The sequence below is a fragment of the Sus scrofa genome, chromosome 10, assembly GCF_054392235.1.
Source record: "Sus scrofa isolate SSC_HxYL_T2T_F1_AM1 chromosome 10, Sscrofa_HxYL_maternal_Yorkshire_Landrace_v2.0, whole genome shotgun sequence".
Taxonomy (NCBI): domain Eukaryota; kingdom Metazoa; phylum Chordata; class Mammalia; order Artiodactyla; family Suidae; genus Sus; species Sus scrofa.
In genome coordinates, this window is record NC_139392.1 from 93233128 (window position 1) to 93256724 (window position 23597).

General features: G+C 42.5%; 1 protein-coding gene across 2 annotated transcripts in view; it reads left to right on the top strand.

Moving 5' to 3' along the window:
* Positions 1-6478: 6478 nt before the first annotated feature.
* Positions 6479-23597, top strand: part of LOC102159132 (uncharacterized) — a 448204-nt gene continuing 431085 nt past the window's right edge. For both annotated transcript variants that reach the window (XR_014818162.1, XM_084980603.1), the window contains exons 1-2: positions 6479-6665; positions 6805-7080. The gene's annotated coding sequence lies outside the window, so the exon portion shown is untranslated. The remainder of the gene's footprint in view (positions 6666-6804; positions 7081-23597) is intronic.

Consider the following 23597-nt stretch of genomic DNA (forward strand, 5'->3'; position numbering starts at 1 on the left):
TTGGTCTGCTGAGCCTCCAGGGAACTCCTCTAGTTTCTTTTCTGCAAGTTAAATTGTTTTCACTTGCTCATTCATTCATGCATTTACTCCACAAACATTTGTGGAGGACATATCACACATCAACCACTGTGATAGGCAACTTCTGTATAAACCAAATAAACTGCATTATTTGTCTTCACAGAGTTTATAATCCAGCAGGAGGAGAGTAGTTTATAGACAGACAACTAAAGAAACAGGTAATTAAAACTAAGTTGATAACTGCTAGGATCTAGGATGGGCTGAAAGCTCATGGGATGGCTGTCAATTTCAAAGGGGAAAAGGGCAGCAGAGAAATCTTCCTGAAGGTGTGGACACTGTAGCATAGTCCTGAATTTTTAAAAGGGAAGTATCTGGTTGAAAAGGGGCTAAGAAATTGTAAGAATTTTCCACACACAGGAAGCATCCTATTCAAAGGAAGGATGTGAGAGGGAGGGCTTGTAGGAGCGTAGGGACCACCCCCTGAGTGAAAGGGCAGAGATGGCAGGAATGAGAAGAGAGCCGCCAGGGCTAGTTGGCTGATGCTTTGACTCCCAGCTAAGTAATCTGGACCTTTTCTTGAAGATCATGCGGGCACCTTTTAAAGTGGGGAGGGGAGGCAGGATCCAGTGTACGGTTTGTTAGGAAGGTACTCTGTGAGCCTTTATCCCAGGGGCAAAATGGAAGGCAAAGATGTTAGAAGGCTGCTTCCATGGCATACTTGAGAAAGATGAACGATGAAATCAGGAAGGACAGGAATAAAGGGATTAAACAGACCTTGCAGCCGTGATTTTGAGAGGGATTTCCTGATCATCAGATCTGGGGCTTAGGGATGGGAAGACACTCAGGTGAAAAGGCATAGATGCTGTTAGGTAAATGCACGACTCAAAGGAGAGACCCGGCTAGAGCCGGAGCTCGGGTTCTAGCTGCACGCAGTTGGTGACAGCTACGGCAATGGCCAAGATCACCAGGGAAATTGTGAGATCACACAGGGAACTTCAACGCTTAAGGGCTGGGTGGGGGGAAAGGAGTCTAAGAATGAATGAAACTGGAGCACAGAGAGGGAGGATAAAAGTCATCCAGGCTGGCAGAGGAAACTAGGAAAGACAGAATTTTTTGTTGTGTTTTGCAGCAAGGAAATTGATGGCCTTAGCAAGAATAAGACACAGTAGCTACAAATAAGTCTATGTTTGAAAACATGTTGTAAAAGATTTTAGGATTTGGCCTTCATCATGGTCTACTTTTGGAATACGTGCTGGGTTGATTTTGACACTGAAACCGTTGTCTAGACAAGTGAAAGGTGAGACTGATGCACACTCCAGACTCTGCCCTCGTAGGAGGGAGAGGGATGGCCTTCCGGTCCATCATTTGGTCATTTGTCCTGGGCTCGTGCACGTACTCAGATGCTGAAGCAGAGACTGCCTGCATCCGCCACCCCCATCATGTCCACACTACAGAACATTGTAACGTGTGCACTTCATCCGAGACTTCCCTGGCCCACCGCCAACACGCTGTCCTTGTTTTACCCTTTTATTGGGCTGGGTTATCTTTCCTCCCCTTTTCTAGTTCTCTATGTTCTTTTTGTTATTTCCAGCCACACGGTGGGATGAAAAATTCAGCAATTTTATTCCAATTTTTATTTCTTTGCTCATTTCCTTTCTTCCCTCCTCCCTCCCTCCTCCTCTCCTCCTCCCTCCCCTCTCCCCTCCCGTCCTTTCCTCCCTCCCTCCTTTCTTTCTTATCTTCATTTCCTTCTGACATCATAGTCTTTATAGTTCCATCAAGTTAGTGAATTGTGAGATTCTTCTAAAGTTATTCTATAATCTCCATATCTGTTCTGTCTTTTTAGTTTGCATCTCCTCATTTTACCAGCCTCAAAACTCCTCAATGAAAAGCTCAAGATGAGGAGCACGGGCGGAGGCAGTTCTCAGGGGAAGGAAGTAGGACTCACCTTGCATAAAGAGTTTAGTCGGTCAGGTATTTACTGAATGCCTACTGTGTGCTTCGTACTTTGATAGACTCTGGGGAGGGATAATAATAAAAAAAAAAAAAACACAAAGGGAGTTTCCATCGTGGCTCAGTGGAAACGAACCTGACTTGTATCCATGAGGACACAGGTTCGATCCCTGGCCTCGCTTAGTGGGTTAAGGATCCAGCGTTGTCGTGAGCTGTGTGTAGGTCACAGATGCTGCTCGGATCTGGCATCACTGTGGCTGTGGTGTAGACCAGTGGCTACAGTTCTGATTCAGTCCCTAGTCTGGTGGGGCCTAAAAAGAAAATGACCAAAAAAAAAAAATTGGATGTGAGGGGTTCCACTGGGATGCTGTGAGTTAAAAATTCGATGACAGTGGCTCAGGACCATGTGGGTTCAATCTCTGGCCTGGCACAGTGGATTAAAGGATCCAGTGTTGCCATGTAGGTTACAGCTATGGCTCAGGTTCAGATTCGATCCCTGCCTAGGAACTTCCATACACCAAAAGTTCAACCCACCATAAAAAATTTAAAATAAATAAATACAAATAAAAAATAATGTGAAATTATCATTCAATTTAATGGAACAGACAGTTCTACTGAAACTTGTGGGATAATTAACAAACATTATACAATTTAGCGCAAAATTTCTCTCTCTCTAATTGTGCACTCTGGCTTGCCTCCATTAGGAATGAGTTCTTGGAACAACAGAATAAATTATGCAATTAAGTATTAGATTATGTCATCATGCATTAAATTTTACTCCCTGTGGTGAATTGGAACATTCTTGGGCCAGATCCAGAGCTCCCAGTGCCCAAATCGCTTCTCCCACAGCTCAGCCATGCTGGTTGGTTCTGAAGGGGGAACTGACTACACTGGAGGACGCTCCCCAGAAACAGAAGGTCTCTTATTACTTGCTAGTGTTTTGGCCTCAACATCACATGTGTGCTCCTGGAGGTGTGGATTTGATCTCCCGTAAGACAAGAGACTCTGGGGAGAGACCAGGGGTGTGGGTGGCTTGCTGCCTGCTGCCTTCCTCTTGGCAGCTGCACTGACCTGGGCTTCTAAGCAGAGGGAGCCTCTCCCGTTCACAGTCCATAAGGTGGTGTCAGCAGCAAGAAGAGAGATTCCTAAAAGAGTGAGCCTCCAGACCTCGCCATGCCGAAAGCAAGAGGCATCCCCATCCTGAGGTGGATGGGGACTCTTAGATGTGACTGAAGGGATCTTTGACCCGAGGAGTCCGGCGCCTGAATCCCACACGATAAGGTTAAATACTAGGTAAACATGGAAGGACAGTGGATGGGGAGTTCGCCGGTGGGTTAAGGAGCTGGCATTGGCACTGCTGTGACTCGGGCCTCGGCCGTGGAGTGGGTGCAGTCTCTGGCTCCGGAACTTCCATGTGCCATGGACATGGCCAAAAAAAGAAAGAAAAAGTGGTGGATTGGTTACCAAGTCTATTCTCGCCCACAGGAAGTGCTTCCCCTTCACTGTGTGTGCATCCAGGGACTGGCAACTGCCGAGCTGTAGGCAACCTCCCCACCCTCACTCTCCCTCCCCCCGGGACCCACACATGTCACCTCTCCTTGTCTCCACTTGGAATCTGAATTTTAGGAATTTGGTTATTCCAAGATTAGAAAATATGAGAGAAATGTTTTGACTAGTGTGAGGTTGATACCTAAAAGGTTTAGTCTCTACTCCCATGCAAACATTTATTTCTCTAGTCTGACAATGTCCCAGGTCACTGAACCCTCATGGGCAGGTTGCCAAAAGCCGTGCTTCTGAACATTAAGAAACTTGGTTTGCAAAGATGCTAAGGCGTGACAGGCACTCTAGTAGGCATTCTTTGAGTGCAAAGACTAACTTGTTTACTTAAGTATCTATGACATCTACCATAATCCTTAACACACAGGGGCTGATCATTTATAATTGCAGAATGAATGAAATTTAAAAAAGAGAAAATACACTTGGGGTTTGAGGGCAATTCTTTCACCTGTAACTTTTAGATATGTAGATGCAAGGCTGGACTTTTCTGCTAGGTCTCTGATGATCTTTTTAGGTTTCAGAGGGCTGAACGTTGACTTGGCATCAAGTATGGACCTGGTCTGCCAGTGGTGTGGAGCATGCTGAAGGCTTTGGGCTGAACACAAAAGGACACTCCACTAGTGAAGCCCACCCAGTGAATTTTTTATTTATTTTTCAGTGATATGATTTCACCTTGGTTATTTTCTATAACTGCATTTATTTTCTGAAATAGATTTTTTTTTTTCATTTTGGGGGGTAATTCATAATGGATTACTGGAGCATTTTTATGATGTTTGCTTTCAAATGCTTGTTGATAAATCCAGTGTCTGATTCATTTCCGTGCTGGCATCAGTAGATTGCCTTTACTCATTTAAGTTGTGATTTTCCTGGTTCTTAGTATAAGTGATTTTTTTTATTGCTCCCTGGAGTTTTGCCTATCACGGGTCCCATTTCCATTACGTATTTTTGCATGCACTCACCCTGTTTATGTTCTATGCTTGTGGGCCGTGGTTCCAATGGCTGTTTAATTCTCAGAGCCTTTTGTCAAGCTCTTGCTGTCTGCTTGGTTTGTCTGGTATCTCTGGAGCCCCCAAACACCCTAACTGGGATGTCTGAAGGGGTGCCAGTCACTTGTGTGGGATCCCTTTTGCCTTTGTCTCCAGGTGGAGAGGGGTTCTCTGGCTTTTCCGCCTCTGTTGTTCCCTGAGTCCTGGTACCTAAGCAGCCCACCTTTCTCCTTTGATATTTTGACATTTCCCTCTGCCTCTCACTCATCTCCAGATTTTACGTGCCCATGGTAGGAATGAGAAGGGAGAGATGGGTCTATACTGTCTTGTCTGGACTGGAGCTAGAGCTTAACGCTATTCTATGAATCTCTTTCCCAGGCAGGACACCAGAATGTCGGAGGGACTACGGATCTAGTTTTTTGGGTCGATAGAAGGAAAAAACAATTCTACGGATGTGTTGGCTACTCATGCTTACATCTGTGAGGGGAGCCAGCATCCTGTCCTACTTTCCCTTCCCAGGAGAAGAGCCAGGTGATTGGTTCAAGGCCTCCTTACCAGCAGACAGCAGGATAACTTACCCTGTGAGGAGGAAGCACTCTTCTCCATATATGCCTACTCTTTTTATTGCCTCCTGCTACCTCTGTACACAAGTGTGGCAAGATTCTGAAGTTAAGATGGGTTGCAGCAAACAAGTACATGCAGTTACGCCTACTTTAGTCTGGGCCTTATTCGCAGGGTGTCCAGGATGCTCACACAGCTCTGCTTCTCTTTGTGGGACATGCCAGGCCTTAGGGGAACCAGCTCTTCTCCCATGGAGGGAGGTGAACCCTGTTGTCCCCCCCACCCTAGCTCTCAGTTGCCTCTCCCAACTCTGTGACTGTCTGAGCCCCCCCCCCCTCCAGAAGTTGAGGCATCTCTAAAGGGGATCCCAGAACAAAGATTCGGGCTGGACTGAAACCAGATCCTCAGGAAAAGCATTTGTTTTTGTTGTTGTTTTTGTTTTTAATTGTAGTTAATTTACACTGTTATGCCAATTTCTACTGTATAGCAAAGTGACCCTGTCATACATTTATATACATTCTTTTTTTATATATATATGATCTTCCACTCTATCCCAAGAGTCTGGATACTGTGGTGTAGAGTAGGACCTCACTGCTTATCCATTCTAAATACTTTGCATCTACTAACCCCAAACCCCCATCCATCCCACTCCCCGCCCCCCTTGGCAACTGCAAGTCTGCTCTCCATGTCTGTGAGCCTGTTTATGTTCCGTAGATAGGTTCATCTGTGCCATATTCTAGATTCCGCACAGAAATGGTAGCATATGGTATTTGAGGAGGAGCTTGGAAAGTGTGTAAATGTCTACACTGCTGAGGGGCCCGGGGGCAGGAGCCCCACCAGCCCAACAGAGCTGGATGGCCTGCAGCTGGCCCCTGGTAGCGTGAAAAAGCCAGGAGTCCAGACCCAAACTTGGGCCTGATGTAAACACCCCGGAGAGGACCCCCGCCCAGTCCTGAACCCGGGTCCTAATGTGCAGCCAGGGGCGGATCTAAACCCGGGGGCAGAGGTAACACCCGGCCCAACCCCTCCTCCCACACAAACCCCGGCCCCCGCAGCCCTAAGTCTCTCAGAGTAAACCCGCCCAGACGACGCCCCCAGACGTAAACGTGGGGTCTGACTCATAGACCACCAGTCACAAACCCCCAAACGACGCCCCCAGACGTAAAGCTGGGGCCCGGGTCGTAAACGCCCCACGCATCAACCCGTCCCCCCAGACGTAAACCCTTCAGACGTAAACGTGGGGTCCGACTCATAGACGCCCCAGTCGCAAACCCCCAGACGTAGACCCTTCAGACGTAACCCTGGGGTCCGGCTGTAAACCGCCCCAGCCGTAAACCCTTCAGACGTAAAACTGGGGTTCCGTCGTAAAACTCCCCAGCCGTAAACTTCCAGGCGTAAACGGCAGACGTGGACCGGTTCCGGACATAACCGGACCCCAGACCCGGTGGAGCCCCAGACCCGGCTCCAGAGCCTGCGCAACAGACACGCCTGCAGGCCTGGCGCCCAGCTCACCGTGTGCCTCGGACTCCAGGCCCGGCCCTCAGGCGACTGCACCCGCTGAGGAGCCCGTGGAAGGACGGCCGGCCTCAGGCCACCCTGCGACCCCAGGAGCCTGTGACAGGACGGCCGGCCTCAGGCCACCCTGCGACCCCAGGAGCCCGTGGAAGGACGGCCGACCTCAGGCCACTGCTGACCCCTGAGCAGCCCGTGACAGGACGGCCGACCTCAGGCCACCCTGCGACCCCAGGAGCCCGTGACAGGACGGCCGACCTCAGGCCACCCTGCGACCCCAGGAGCCCGTGACAGGACAGCCGGCCTCAGGCCACCCTGCGACCCCAGGAGCCCGTGGAAGGACGGCCGACCTCAGGCCACCCTGCGACCCCTGAGCAGCCCGTGACAGGACGGCCGACCTCAGGCCACCCTGCGACCCCAGGAGCCCGTGACAGGACGGCCGGCCTCAGGCCACCCTGCGACCCCAGGAGCCCCAAGAGGCCCCCTCCCGACGGTGAGTGTGCGGCTCTCGGGCGGTCCCCGAGCTGGACGCGGGGCGCGGCCCAGGCGTGGGTCCGCGGCTGGAACCCTCGCTCCCGGGACTGGGGGGGAGGTGCGTCGTGGGGAGACCCCCGCCCCCAGCCTCCCGTCAGGGGCCGGGCTGTCCCCGAGGAGGAGCTGGTCCGCTGCCGCTGAGGGTCGGGCTCCCAGGGCGGCCGGGAGGGGACGGCTGAGCGGCGCTGGCCGGGCTGGTGGCCCCGCTCGGTGACCTGCAGGCGGCCCTGGCGCTGGCACTGTCTGCCCGGCTGCGGGTGGAGGGTTGGACGGGAGGGGAGGCCGAGCGGGCGGGGAAGGGCTCGCGGGCCGCGTGCGGGCAGGAAGGCTGCTTGATGATCCGACAGGCCGTGTCCTAGCTTTATCCGCTGTAGACGGTGTCTCGCGGTAGAAAGCGAGCGTGTTGTGACTCTTTCTCTGAAGCTTTGTGGATCATCCAAAGAGTGTTTTGGAGCCAGATTCCTCCCGCCAGGCACGGCTGTTTCCGCGCTTTGGTGATGGCGCCCTGCCCCTGGCCTTTTAGCCGCTGCAGAGCGGGGTTCTGGTGGCCTTGTCACGGCTGTGTCTGCAGCAGGACCGCCGGCGAGAAGGTAGTGATGACTGAGGGATTCAGGCACTTGCTCTGGAGCAGCCTCTGGGCTTGGTACGCGCTCCCCCTTGAAAATAACCAGGACGCGGGGTTCAGAGGACGTCAGTGGGGTGCCCGAGACGACCGGCTCCCCAGCCTCTGAATCTGCTCCTCAGTGCTCCCCTAATGGAGAAGGTTCTCTGGCTCTGCCCGGGAGCCGTCCCTTGCTGCGGGGACCCGTGCCTGCCTGTGGTTCCGTCTCTAGGGATCCCGTTCCCTTAGACTCTTTGGAAATGTTGCATGATGGAGCCTTCTCTTTTACCGAGTCCTGTAATACTGTTGTGTGTTTGGACCTTTTAAGAGGTAACACCTGGAGGATCTGAAGATGGCAAGGCAGAAATTAAGCAAGTTATGAGACTTAACCTTAGCTGTGCTTCCTCTTCCGCTGGGAACGTTTTCTCTCCAAATGGGCTGGTTGGCGAGGGTGGAGCAGAACCCTTATCTCTCAGCACCCTGCCCCTTGTGGAGGGCAAATTCCCTCCCAGCTTTATTTAATTGTGGATTGTGGTGTGTTCCTGTTTATCTAGGGAGGAACCCTTAAACAAAAGCATTGGTCATACATCTAGTTGGGAAAAAAAAATGTATTGACATACCTATTTTTAAGTCACGTGATGCATTTGATATCATTTTCTGTAGGATTATTACAAAGTAGAGTCTGTATAAAGTTGATTGACACATTATTCTAATGCTGTTTTGTGTCTCTATGGAACATACCAAACATAACTATAATTGTTTGAAAATATTTGTTTTTGTCACTTGGAGATAATATTCTTTTCCAATTATAAAATGTATTTTTTCCTGTGCCTATGTCTGCTATACTTGGATGCAATTTAAGTGATGATTTTTTTCCCCTTAACGTCTAATGATCATGCAATAGTTTGATTTTAGCACTTTTAGGAAGCTATTCTGTGTAATTATAAAACGCACAGGAGCTGGATTTAAAATATGTATTCCTAGAAAATAATCAACATTCTTATAAAGAAATTAGTGAAGATAAGAATAGAGACAAAAATAAACATCTCATCATTCCATCACTTAGACAACAGGACTTTTTTTTTTGTTTATTGATGTATTCTTTCCTTGCATATGTATTTTTGTTCCTAAATCACATTGTTTCATGATAAGTCAGTATATTACAAATAACTTTACATACCAAAGTATTCTATCTCTTTTACTTATTTTTCTTAGCATTTATATTTATATTCTAATAAAAAAAAGAATGACAACATTTTTTTCTTTTTTAAAAATTTCTTTTTGTTTTTTTGGCTGCATGCATGGGCAGGGATTAAACCTGAGGCATTGCAGTTACAATGCCAAATCCTTAATCCAATGAGCCGCAAGGGAATTCCAAAACAATTTTTTTTTTGATTCAGTAAAAAAATCTAATGGTATAACACATGATTATTGAGAAAACAACAGTCCTGTTAGGTTATTGAAGAAAAAACATCCCACCATCTGGAATAACTTCTTTGCTGTATATACTTCTAAGTGTTATTTTTTTTTACCATATATTATATTCATATAAATATTTTTCTCACATAAATGGGACAGTAATATGTACTGTTAACAGATTTTTCAGATATTTGATCAGGTGTAAACAAGGAACATACTTAAAGTTAAATCTTTGGGTATATCCATAATGATTTTATTCCATTTCAAAGTGGAATTATTGGGCCAAAGGTTTGCTTCTTTTAAAGTTTTTGATAGGAATGAGCAAATTAGTTTGTGCAAGTATGTATCAGTTTGTCTTCTTGTCAGCAATATAGGAGGCGCTTCTCTTCCTCCCATCTATCTGGGACGACATTGGATGCTGTAACTTATTTTTAGCATTTCGTAATTAGGTAGGTGAAAACAGAATATGTATTTTCTCTTTCAAAATTACTTGTTCATATACTTTGCCCATTAGTCTGTGGAGGTGTGTGTCTTTTCCTTTTCAAATATTATCAGTCATTTATGTTCTATGAATATTAACTCTTTGTGGCCATATGTGTGGGAAACATTTTCTCCAATTTTTACATTGTTTATCAGATGTTGAGGCTACAGAAATTTTTTTTTTTTTTTTTTTGGTCTTTTTGTCTTTTCTAAGGCCTCACCCATGGCATATGGAGGTTCCCAGGCTAGGGGTCTAATTGGAGCTGTGGCCACTGGCCTACACCACAGCCACAACAACGCGGGATCCGAGCTGGGTCTGTAACCTACCCCACAGCTCATGGCAATGCCGGATCCTTAACCCACTGAGCGAGACCAGGGATCAAACCCGCAACCGCATGGTTCCTAGTTAGATTTGTTAACCACTGAGCCACAACGGGAACTCCAGGAAATTTTCATTTTTATGTCCGTTATTATTTCTGATGAGTTGACTTTCAAATTCAGCTTGGGAAGATAAGTTGTTTTCAACATGTCATAAAAAAAAAAATCTTTTTTTGTGGTGGCATGTCCCTAGTTGGCATTTGCATTTACTTATTTATTTATTTAGGTTCCTCTAAATTTTTTAAATAAAAAAAAAATCAGATAAATGACTCTGATGTGGGGATGGCAGAGGTGTTTTTCTGAACCAGTTGTTTAAACCGGAGCCTCACCTTTGGTTTTAGCTGTGGAATGATCTCCTTTCTCCCTAAATCAGTTAAATCTCCAGTAGGGCATCCCAGATTTTCCAGAGAGAAAGGCCAGGACACAGAACCAGGTTAATAGGATGTCTCAATGTCTGTGTGTGGCTGACAGCTAGCTGGTTCCTTGAATGATTTTAATGAAAATTTCCATGTCAATAGATCTGTATTATGAATGGAATTATTTTAAAGATTATTATGCCATCAGGTACATCAAGGCAGACAGGGTCCTCCTTCAGGCTAGGCTCCCCCAAGTCTTCTCTTTGTAATAACTTTAGAACTAGGCTGCTGCACTGATTAGTCCCAGGAATAGATTTGGACCAGGCTTGAAAGGTCTGTGAATGGATCAAAAAGAGGTTGTTATTCCAGTATCATTTCTCTAGACTAGTTTTGTTTTGAAGGCGCTTTAATACATTTGAATTGAAATTATTTAAATTGCAAATAGGCTTGGTAAAGACTCCACCAGTCCCTGTTGTATAGTAAGTACCCAGTTCCTTCTCCCCTAAGTGATACTTAGGTGGTCTATCACTGCATTTAAGTTTGGTCTCTCGTCCGTCCGTAGAGTGGATACTCATAGAGCTGTCAAAGCCAAAAACAGCGATGGGCCGGGGTGGGCGGTTGGGGGGGGGGGTGTCAAAACAGATCACTAGGTAAGGTGGGGGAAGCAGACAGTGGGTAGGAAGGCCATGCTAGAACAGGCAGCCTGGGGCAGCTCCCCAACCAGTGAGTGGAGATGAGAAGGGACCATTTTTGAAAGGACAAGGTAGGAACAGGGAACAGAAGAAGCAGGTGAAGCGTAGGGTGGGCTGGAGTGTGGAGCAACAGCGGGAGGATTCCTGGAAGGTCCCTGTCCAGGGCTGTTGTGGGTTTGACTGGCATCCCCAGGCTGTGACTGACCGTCCGGGTCTTGCATGTCCCAGATGTACATCTAGGGTCAGAGTGTTTGTCTCCCGCCACCTGCCAGTGTCCTTGACTGGAGTGTGAGGAGCTGTGAAGGCAAAGCATTGGTAACTCATCCGGATGGTGTCTCTGAGTTTTGAATTCCCAGCCCCTCTTTGCCAGCCGGGGATCCCCTTAGCTATGTCCTCTCTGTCAGTCACGGTGCCCAGATCAAGGTGAGGAGAGAGACCCACCTCGTGATGAGCCAAGTGACAAAGAATTTTGGAGCCACTTTTTGTACTGCCACTGTGGGCTGGCATGTGGCAGGGCCCTGCCACCCAGGCTCAGATACTGGCTTTACAATGACAGCTGCATAATCCAGATGCTTGTCTACAAATTTCTGGAAAACCCTGTTTTCTCCTCTGAAAAATATATACACTAATAGTTATTAGCTCATAAGGTTACTGTAAGAATTGAATGAGGTCGTCTCACAAACGTGCTTAGTGTGGTACCTGGCCCATTGCAAGCATTCACTAAACCGTAGCTGCTCTAGTGTTTAAATAGAGACAGTGATTCGGTAGGTTTTTATTAAGGATAATATACCACTGCTAGTGCCCTGTGCTCTTTCTTTCTCTCCTGGAGCTGCAGGACTGGACTCTGAGCAGGATTTAGGTGAGGTGAGCTGATATGTGCAGTTTCTCTCTTCTAAGCTAAATGTGAAAAAGGTAGCAATGCAAATGCTTCTTTGACAAATACATGTTAGAATGACATGAATTACCTTCAGATTCTGTATCATCCAGCTCTAACATTTTTACATGTCATAAAACCTCAGAATGTTGGCTAGGATAATTCTTTGTGCATGAAGCTGAAAAATGATAGATAATTTTTCACTTCACAGAGTGTAAAATTCCTGTATGTTTTACAGATTCTCTTATCTGAACCTTTTAGTAGCACAATCTAGGGAAAAATTGTATTTCTAGTTAAAAAAAGTTGTAAAGAACCTTCTACCCCCACCCCCACTGCCCAAACTGTCATTTTCAGTATGTTTCTCTGGAAGGCAAATGGATGGTGAGATTTAGTGAATAGCACGGTGCCTCACTGTGACCTGGTCCTGGTGTAGCCAGTGCAGACTGTAACGCTCGAGGCTCTAGAAGGTGATAGTGAAGACTCTAGTAACTTAAAAGATTATTCCAGTAACACTGTATATGGTCAGTGGAAACATCAGGTTAATTTCTAGATGGTCATTTCCTGGAAGGTTAATCTCCACATTTAACCTGGTTGCAGGGTAAGAGAAGAATGAGTAATTCTTTAATTCATGAAAAGTTAAGGAAACAAAACCATATTTTGCAGTGATCCTTCTGTGTTTTATTTTCTTAAAAAGGCGATGCTTGACTGTCACTTTTCTCTGCTTGCGCTTGAGAAATAACAAGATACAAAATATTCATAGAAAATCCTAGTTCATTTTATTATTGAATTTTAGGTTCAAATAAAATTTTTACTACACAGTTATCTGGTAATGATCATGCTGTTTTTATTGATTGTATTGTGATAATATGCAGTCTGTGAAATTTATGAGACCTTCTGCTATACCGTATGCTAGATAATGAGGTGGTGCTGTACACATAGAAGTTTCTTTATAAATGACCATTCTGATATTTGGAAAAACTAAACAGACCCTTAGAAGTGAAACAGAATACAAAACACCTGTTTCATCTTTTCTGAGCTCATAGCTTTCCTATCATTGTGCATAATTTAATAAGACATGTTAACAAATTAGATGAAGAGAATTCAAATTTTACAGAAGATTTTTTATTGAGTAAATGATAGATAAAACAAATTCCAGGACAGATAATGAATATTATAAACACGTAATTTCCTTCCATATTTAATGTATATATCTGATGTATTAACTAGCAAAACTGAAATGAATTTCTTTTGGACTTGCATAAATTTAATTTAAAATACACCTTAAAAATAACAGGGTAAGAAAAGCTAAATGAATCTCTGAATTTTGGGAAAAAAAAGAGAAAGGTATTTAATCTACCAGGACATATACCTACAGATGTTCTTTCCTAAAACTGTTCAGACAGAAATGTAACTAATGCCAGTAATTGTTGTCTTGTCATGTGTTTAATATGATGCACAACCCAGATCAAATGTTGTACAGGTAAAAAACAATCTTCTTCCTTTAAAATTTTAAAAATAACAAGTCCAAATTGCATTTTCTATGGATAGGCCTAATCTGGGTAAATCTACCCGAGTGCTAATACATTCAGATTTAGTCATCTGGGGGTATTTGGTGTAATACAAGGTACCTTTTGATAGTTGTGTGAGTGATTAGCATTGTATAAACACACTCTGGGGGAAGTGGGTTTAGCAACAAAGTATTTAAAATTATACTAAATCTCCCCCAAATATACTGCGTCAGTGAGTAAACTTCAGCCCTACCAAGTTTACCAATAGACTGGGTTACCAACTTTGTAAAGTACAGCAAGTTCAGGAGGATGTGTAGTAATCAGGAGGCCCCTGTGTAATCTCTCTGGTCTTTAAGCTTCTGGTTTCCTCAGAATTGCCTGCATATAGGTGTATGACGCAATGATAACAAGTAAGCACTATAAAATTATCTATAGGCATATGTTTCCTTATTTGGGTACATGAAGGTGTCATATACAGATTTCTTGACCAAAACTTCTAAAGTAAAAACTTGAGGTAAGCTGATTGTGTATTCAGTTTGTGTATTCAGTGTATTAAACTATATTTAAATAGTATGTAAGACTTTTTGGGACCCGAGAAGACATCGACAGGGCATTGGTACTGTGGCTGTGAGTCACCAGTTGCCACCCTGGCAGCCTTGAAAGCACACCCAGAAGTGCTCAGTGCACTCCCAGGCTAGGGTGTAAAACAAGAGAGATCTAGCTCATTACAGTTGGTTCCTCACTGAAACCATTTGAGTCAAATTTATTTTATTGTTGAAGGGAGCTTACACTGTAGCAATACTGCATTAAGAACATTGTGGATGGGACCTATAAATCCTGGAATGATTTCGCTTGTGATGTGTATGCCGTTGGGTAATGTAGGCTGTAACTATGAATTAACCTAAAGAGGGAAGATAGAGATTGTAAGTTTTTTCACTGATCCCCTCGTTCATTTGTGCACCAACCATTTCTAAAGGCTGAATCTCTTCCGGAGAGGAGCCGAATACACAGAGGTGAGTGAGACTCACTCCCTCTCCTGGCGGCCCAGGAAGGACAGGTCACAGGCAGAGCCCAGTGCAGGGGTGTCCAGAGAGTGGTTGAGGGCATGGAGGCGGGGGCTGTCAGGCCTCCAGAGAGAACTCAGAGCTGATGATGGATGGGCCTCAGAAAAGTCAAATAAATGGTCCAGAGAGGATGGGGGTGGGGGACTGTGTCCCAGGGAAGAACTGGCCATTCTGTGTGTCTGGACCTCAGGTGTCTGATCTTAGAGGCTGCTGGTAACCCAGCTCTTCTCTCCCCGTCCATCCTAGGCTCACCCTGCTGCAGCTGCAGGTATACAGTTCCCTGAGCAGGGTTGGCAAACCCTGCCCGCCAGCCTTGCCGTGGCTCTTTCCTCTCACAGTGCGCTTCCCCAAGACATCCACGTGGGAGTCTCTCTTCTTCCTTCAAGCCTCCTTTCAAATCTTACCTGCTCCATGAGGCTACCAGCCCCCTCCTTACCGTTGCGGCCTTCTCCCCTTTTCTGGCACACCAGATCTCTCTTTCTGACTCTACCTCTTGTTTTGCCAGAACCCTTTCCACCTTCTCCTTTATGTTATGATTATTTATTCATTCTGTTGCACATTTATATTTGTTTTCACCTGCTGCATTGTTAGCACCTGACTACCAGCTTATGTATTCCAAAACAGATAAGCAGTGTGGAGCATGTAATAGGTGCACTGCAAATATTTGTTGAATGGATGAACAAAAATATTAGATAAGTCAGACAATCTTCTGAAGAGGTAGAAAACAGGGTTTGAAAGCTGTTCAGCTTGGAGTAAGAGGGGAAGTCCTCATTCCCCACTGTTGTCATAGCAATGCTGCCATGGTTAATATCTCTTGGACTAGAAGTGCATCCTCACTGGTCCCACTGAGAAGACACCTTCACCACCATGCTTGAATGGTGACATGGCTCTCATCTCCTATTATTCACTCTCTGTGGATTTCGCCTGTGTGGCAGAAGGCCGGTGGCTAGAGTGATTCTAGAGGCAAGGAAACCTGTGAAAGTGGTTTTTGAATCTCCACTCTTAGGACTTAAAGTCAAGACAGAAGGGGTTTGGTGTGGAAATGAATGGATCAGTTTGTAGTGTCTGCCCTGCAGCATTCTGTTTTATCTGGTTAGCTAAGTCTTTCTCTGTATGACAATCTGCTGATTATCCTGCCAGGTGAAGTCCACCTATTTTTTCAGTTAAATTTTATCACAGCTCTTCAAGTGCGAATGAATTATTGTCAGCATTTTGAAAATAAGCAATTAGGACTAAGTGAAAGAGGTCAAATAATTTCCTGAGGGTTAATCATTTAAGTTAGTTAGTGATAAAATCAGATTTTGAACTCAGGCAGTTTTATTTCAGGGTCTATGATGACTGTGCCAGCTACCTACATCTCTGTTTCTGTTTATTTATAAAAGGAGAAGAAAAGTTTTCACTTTGTTTCCTAGTCAGGCTAAGAGGCACTTTGAGGTCCTTGACTGAATAACGTGCAGACCCAACCAACTCGAGGCGAAGTCCTGAAGTTGGCAAAGTTTATTTTGCAACCATTTGGTTGTCTGTGGGCCTCCACATGCATTAGTATTAGACTCAGCTCTATGATGTGATATTATTAATTGACTTACTCATTTACAGATACTCAATAGAGATTTGCCACAGCAGGTCAGAGGTAGATAGACTGAATTTTTAGTACATTATAGCATTTGATTTTTGGTTTTCCATCCCGAAAACCAAAACTAAACTCCAAGAAATTAGTTCTCACATCACATCACAAATAAAAGTCAATTCCAGGTCAATTAAAGTCTTAAATGTGGAGGAAAAACCCCCTCAAATTTTTAGAAGAATGTAAGAAGAATATCAACATGATCATGAGATTTGGTCATGATGTACAACCCTTTTAAAGTATTGTTGTATTTGTTTTGCTAATATTTTGTTGAGGATTTTTGCATCTATGTTCATCAGTGATATTGGCCAGTAATTTTCTTTTTTTGTGGTATCTTTGTCTGGTTTTGGTATCAGGATGATGGTGGTGGCCCCATAGAATGAGTTTGGGAGTGTTCCTTCCTCTGCAATTTTTTGGAATGGTTTCAGAAGGATAGTTGTTAGCTCTTCTCTACATGTTTGATAGAGTTCACCTGTGAAGCCATCTGGTCCTGGACTTTTGTTTGTTATAAGGTGTTTTTTGTTTGTTTGTTTGTTTTGTCTTTTCTATGTTGTAAGTTCTTTAATCACAGTTTCAATTTCAGTTCTTGTGACTGGTCCATTCATCTTTTCTATTTTGTCTTGGTTTAGTCTTGGAAGGTTGTACTTTTCTAAGAATTTGTCCATTTATTCTAGGATGTCTGTTTCATTGGCATATAGTTTTTATTGGCATACAGTTTTTATTGGCATATAGTTGCATGATCCTTTGTATTTCTGTGATGTCCGTTGTAACTTCTCATTTTTCATTTCTAATTTTATTGATTTGAGTCCTCTTTTTTCTTGACAAGTCTGGCTAAGGGTTTATCAGTTTTGTTGATCTTCTTCAATATCCACAAATTAATCAGTGTGATATATCACATTAACAAACTGAATAATAAAACCATATGGTCTTCTTAATAGATGAAGAAAAAGCCTTTTATAAAATCCAGTGCCCATTTCTGATAAAAACCCTTCAGAAAGTGGGCGTAGAAGGAACCTACCTCAACATAATAAAGGCCATATATTGACAAACCCAGAGCTAACATCATTCTCAATGGTGAAAAACTGAAAGAATTCCCACTGAGATCAGGAACAAGACAAAGATGTCCACTCTCACCACTACTATTCAACATAGTTTTGAAAGTCCTAGCCATGGCAGTCAGAGAAGAGAAAGAAATAAAAGGAATCCAAGTTGGAAAGGAAGAAGTAAAACTATCACTATTTGCAGATGGCATGATACTATACCTAGAAAATCCCAAAGATGCCCAGGAAACTGTTAGAGCTCATCAGTGAATTTGGCAAAGGCACAGAGTACAAAATTAATACACAGAAATCAACTGTATTTCTATATACTAACAACGAAAGATCAGCAAGAGAAATTAGGGAAACAATCCCATTTACAATCACATCAAAAAGAATAAATTTACTTATGAATAAACCTAGCTAAAGAGACAAAAGACCTGTACTCTGAAAACTATAAGACTCTGATGAAAGAAATCAAAGATAACACGAACAGATGGAAAGACATATCATGCTTTTGGATTGGAAGAATCAATATTATCAAAATGACTATACTACCCAAGGCAGTCTACAGATTCAGTACATTCCCTATCAAAGTACCAAGAACATTTTTCACAGAACTAGAATGAAATATTTTAAAGTTTATTTGGAAGCACAAGAGAACCAGAATAGGCAAAGCCATGCTGAGAAAGAAAAATGGAGCTGGAGGAATGAGGCTCCCTGACTTCAGACTATACTACAAAGCTATAGTCATCAAAACCATATGGTACTGGCACAAGGACAGACTATAGATCAGTGGAACAGGATAGAAAGCCCAGAATTAAGCCCACACACCTATAGCCAATTAATCTATGACAAAGGAGGCAAGAATATCCAGTGGAGAAAAGACAGTCCCTTCAGTAAGTGGTGCCAGGAAAACTGGATAGCCACATGTAAAAGAATGAAATTAGAACACTTCCTAATATCATACGCAAAAACAAACTCAAAATGGATAAAAACATAAATATAAGACTGGATACTATAGAATTCTTAGAGGAAAACAGGCCAAACACTCTGACATAAATTACAGCAATATCTTCTTGGATCTACCTCCTAGAGTAATGACAATAAAGTAAAAAATAAACAAATGGGACTTAATTAAACTTAAAAGTTTCTGTACAGCAAAGGAAACACTAAGCAAAACAAAAAGAGAACCCACAGCATGGGAGAAAAATCTTTGCAAATGAATCCACTGACAAGGGATTAATCTCCAAAATTTATGAACACCTCCTATAGCTCAATACCAAAAAAACAACCCTATTAAAAAATGGGCAGAAGATCTAAACAGACAGTTCTCCAAAGAAGACATATAGATGCCAAAAAGCACATGAAAAGATGTTCAACGTCACTCATTATTAGAGAAATGCAAATCAAAACCACTCTGAGGTACCACCTTACACCAGCCAGACTGGCTGTCATCGAAATGTCTACAGACAGTAAATACTGGAGAGGGTGTGGAGAAAAGGAAACCCTCTTACACTGTTGGCGGGAATGTAAATTGGTGCAACCACTGTGGAAAACAGTATGAAGATTCCTCAGAAAACTAAAAATAGAATGACCGTTTGATCCAGTAATCCCACTCCTGGACATCTATCCAGAGAAAACCATGACTCAAAAAGATACATGTACTCCAGTGTTCATTGCAGAACTGTATACAATAGCCAAGACATGGAAACAACCTAAATATCCATTGACAGAGGAGTGGATAAAGATGTGGCACATATGCCCAATAGAATATTACTCAGCCATTAAAAGGAAAGAAATAATGGCATTTGCGGCAACATGGGTGGACCTAGAAATTATCCTGCCAAGTAAAGTCAGTCAGACAATGAGACACCAGCATCATATGGTATCACTTACACATGGAATCTAAATAAAGGACACAATGAACTTCTTTGCAGATCAGATACTGACTCATAGACTTTGAAAAACTTATGGTTTCCAAAGGGGACAGGTTGGGTGTAGGGGGATGGGCTGCAGCTTTGGGATGGATATGCTATAAAATTGGGTTGTGATGATCGTTGTACAACTATAAATGTAATAAAATTCATTAAGTAAAAAAATTTAAAAAAAAGAAAATTAAAAAAAAAAAAAAACATGATCATGAGATTTGGGAAGTATTTTTAACCAAGACACAAACATGAACACCATTAGGTAAGTGATTGATACACCTGACTACACTTAATTTAAAAAACTCAGTTTATCCCAGGAAATTGAAAGACAAGCCATAAATTTGAATAAAACATTCAAAACACAAGTATTCATGTATTTAGAATCCAGAATACGTATGTATACATATATGTTTTCATTGTGTGCATGTAAGAAATTGACAGAGGGTAAAGTGCATAAAAGACACAGAGGCATCATGTAGAGATTTCATTAGGACTTTCTGTGGATGTCATGCTACTAAACATGCTCACTAATAATAGCTATAAATTCCCAAAGAGATTTTTTTAAAAAAATCTGTCTTAGGGCTCTGGGGACTGGAGGGGAGTTGAATGTGAGCAAGTGGAACACATTTCTATTTTTCTTCTAGTCTTTATGGCTAGGTAAGCTTCTGTTGGGGCAGAAAGTGCCCTGGATGAGCAAGACTCTGATTAAAAATCCCACCATCTCCTGGGATGAAGGAACCAGGGAGAGAAGCTTAGAGCAGCCAGAAGGACTAGAGAATGGGGAACCCCATGGAGGAGGGGACAAAAAGAAGGATATCTGATTCTCAGTGTAAACACAGCCCATGGCTGAATATTGGATCCCACGTGAATGGCAAACAGATAGAAGCTGCAACAAAGACTTAAAGAATTAAAATACAGTTTGGCTACCTTGCACATGATGATTTTTATACTGAATCTAGTCAAGTTATTTTCTTGCTAAAACAAGAATATCTACACTCTTCTAAGCCATGGAAAAAAATCCAAAATCTCCACATAGTGGTAGATGGAATCCAAAATTATATGACCTACAAAGAACCAGGAAAGTGTCAGCCCAACTCAAGGGAAACGATAATCAGTCATTGCAGCCCTGAGAGCACTCAGGTTGGAATTATCAGACAAGACCTTTAAAGCAGTGTTGAAACTGTGCCTGTGTTAAAGGAAAATATATGCATAGCAAACCAAAACACAGGAAATGACAGTAGAGAAATAGAAAATACAGAAATGACCAAATAGAAAATCTGGAACTGATAGATAAAATATGCCAAATAGTAAATTCACTATAAGAGCTCAATTGCAGATTAAAGATGCTAGAAAAAAGAGTCTGTGAACTTGAAGATAGAGTAGTAAAAATTATAAAATCTGAAGAAGTGAGAGACAAAATAAAATGGATGAAGTCTTAGGGAAGGCACACAAGTCTTATGTGTGAAAGAAGTTCTAGAAGGAAAGGAGACAGAGAACAAAAGGAATCTTAGTGCAAAAGTAAAGAGAATGAGACAAAAATATTTGAGGAAACAAATTCCCAAATTTGATGAAAGATATAAATTGACAGATACAAGAATCTCAGTGAACCTCAAATAGAATAAAATAAAAAAGAACTTGTCTAGTCTATCATGGAAAAACTGCTGAAAATCAGAGATAAAGAGAAAACCTTGAGGTCCTGAGAGAAAAATGACAAATCATACATAGGGGAATGATGATTTTAATTATCACACATTCTCACCAGAAGTCATGGAGGCCACAGAAAGCGGAAAAAAGCTTTTGAATTGCTAAAAGAAGAAAAAAAATACCGCTTAACCCAGAATTTGATGTCCAGTAGAAATAAATATCCTTTTAAAACAACGTACAAATACAGAAATTTTTATTCAGAAAATATAAACCAAAGGAAATAATTGCCAGGAGACCTGAACTACAAGAAATGCTAAACAGAGTTGTTCAAACTGAAAGAAAGTGAAACCAGAGGAAACTTGGATCTTCAGGGATGAATGAAAAGCCTCAGAAATGGGAAATTTATGGCAACCACAAAAGGCATTATTGCACAATTTCTATAAAAGCATATGAGTGTTTAAAGTAAATATTATAATTCTGTCCTGTGAGATTTATAAAATATATGTACCATATATGATAATTTAGTGTAAAAAATAACTAGAGAAGGTAAATGGATTAATATGGTTGTAGATTTTTGTATTTTAAATGAAATGGTACAATATTAACTCTAAGTAGACTGTAAAAAGTTAAGGATGAGTATTGTAATCTCTAGAGCAACCATGGAAAAATGCAAATCATACAGCTGAAATAAGCCATTTTTTTTTTCCAAAATAGAACTTAAAACATTTGTATGACCTAAAAGAAGGTGGGAAAGAGGGAAGAGAGAAACAAACAAACAAATGAAAAACAGGGACCAACAGATAAACAAATAATAAAATGATGGACTTAATCTGAATATATCAATAATCACATTAAATGTTAATAGACTAATCACTCCATTTTTTTTTTCTCTTTTTAGGGCCACATCTGCAGCATACAGAAGTTCCCAGACTAGGGGTTGAATCAGAGCTGCTGCAGCTGACCTGTGCCACAGCCACAGCAATGCCACATCCAAGCAATATCTGCAGCCTATACCACAGCTTGCCACAATGCTGGATCCTTCAACCCACTAAGTGAGGCCAGGGGTTGAACCCACATCCTCATGGATACTAGTTGGGTTCTTTACTTGCTAAACACTCCATTTAAAAGACAGAGAGTATCAGGATGGATGCTAAAGGGAGAACCCAGCTCTTGACTGTCTATAAAAGATGATTTGCTCTGAATTGAAAACTACACAAAAGTTGAAATTAAATGGATGGAATAAATATGCTACCTAAACAGTAAGCATTAGAGAACTGGAGTTTATTAACAGCAATTACACATAATTTCAAGATGAAAATTGTATCAAGGATTAGGGAATTCCAAATTGATAAAAGTATCAATTCATCAAGAAGTCATAACAAACATAAATCTGTATGTACCTAGGAAGAGAGCCTCAAAATAAATCAGGAAAATATCAATAGTATTAAAGGAAGAAATAGGAAATTCCACAAACATAGTAGATTTAAAAATCCTTCTTTTAGCAACTCACAGAACAAATAGACAAAAATTAAGTAAAGACATAAATGATTTGACCCACTCTATTACTATTGTTGCAGGAGCGGGGAAGACCCCTTCCAGGGCCTGAGAGTGAGCTCTTGTTTAACACTTGGAAATGAGTTGTCTGAGGAGCCACATGTGCTAACAAAGCAGAAGACTTTATTGGAAAGGGGTGTCTGGCCAAGAGCAGTCGGTCGGGGAACCCAGGAAAACTGCTCTTCCAGTGGCTTGCAACTTCAGGTTTTTGGTAACGGGGTTAGTTTCCAGGTTGTCTGTGGACCGTCATCTTGCTTGGCCCATATTTCGTCTGAGCTCAGGGTCCTTCCTGGTGATACTTGCAGATCTCAGCCAAGATGGATTCCAGCACCCAGGATTCTGGGAGCTTGGGCATCTCTTCCTTCCTATTGGCCCTTCCTGAACTCTCCTGGATTGTTTTTGGGGGCAGCACTGTGTTCCTTATTGGGGCCTCCTGTTGTGAGGCAACTCATGCCAACAGTTATTACTATGCCTGGCTAAGGTGGGTGGTTTTAGTTAGTGTTTGGTTCCCCAACACCATATTCTAATTGATGGTAGAACACTGTGCCCCAAAATTACAGTGTACTATTTTTTCAAGTACACATGGTACATTTACCAAGGTAAGCTATATTAGGCCATAAAACCATACATTTGAAAGGTTTGAAATCATACAGTGTTCGGTCTCTGACCACAACAGAATTAAAGTAGAAATCAAAGGTAGTAAGTTATCTTGAAAACCCCAAAATATTTGGAAAATAAATATCACTTTCTAGGTAATTCATAAGTCAAGGAAAATATCACAAAGGAAGTTAGAAAGTATTGAAGTGAATGATAAGAGAATACACATTAATATTTGTGGGATACATACAGTGTTTATAGGGAAATTGATAGTGTTCAATGTTTTAAGAGAAGACACAAGTTCTAAGTAATGGCCCTGTGGTTTTCGCCTTCCAGTTATGGGAAAACACCACCATGTGGGAACGTCTCTACTCAGAGGAACTTGGATTCAAGGCACAATGGAACATGACCACACACTCTTAGAAGGGTAAAATTTAGAGCCCTGACCCCATACCAAATGGTGGCCAGGTAGTGGAGGAATTGGAATTCATCTCCTGGTACAAATGTATAATCATGCAATCACTTTGGAAAATTGTTTGGCCATTTCTTAAAGGTCAAATGGCCATCTATATGTTGGAGAAATTGGAACTCTCCTGCACTGCTTTTGGGAGTGAAAAATGGTGCAGCTGCATTAGGAAACCCAGTTCCTCAAAATGTTTAAACATTGAGTTACCATATGATCCATCAATTCCACTCCTAGATCAATACCCATGAAAA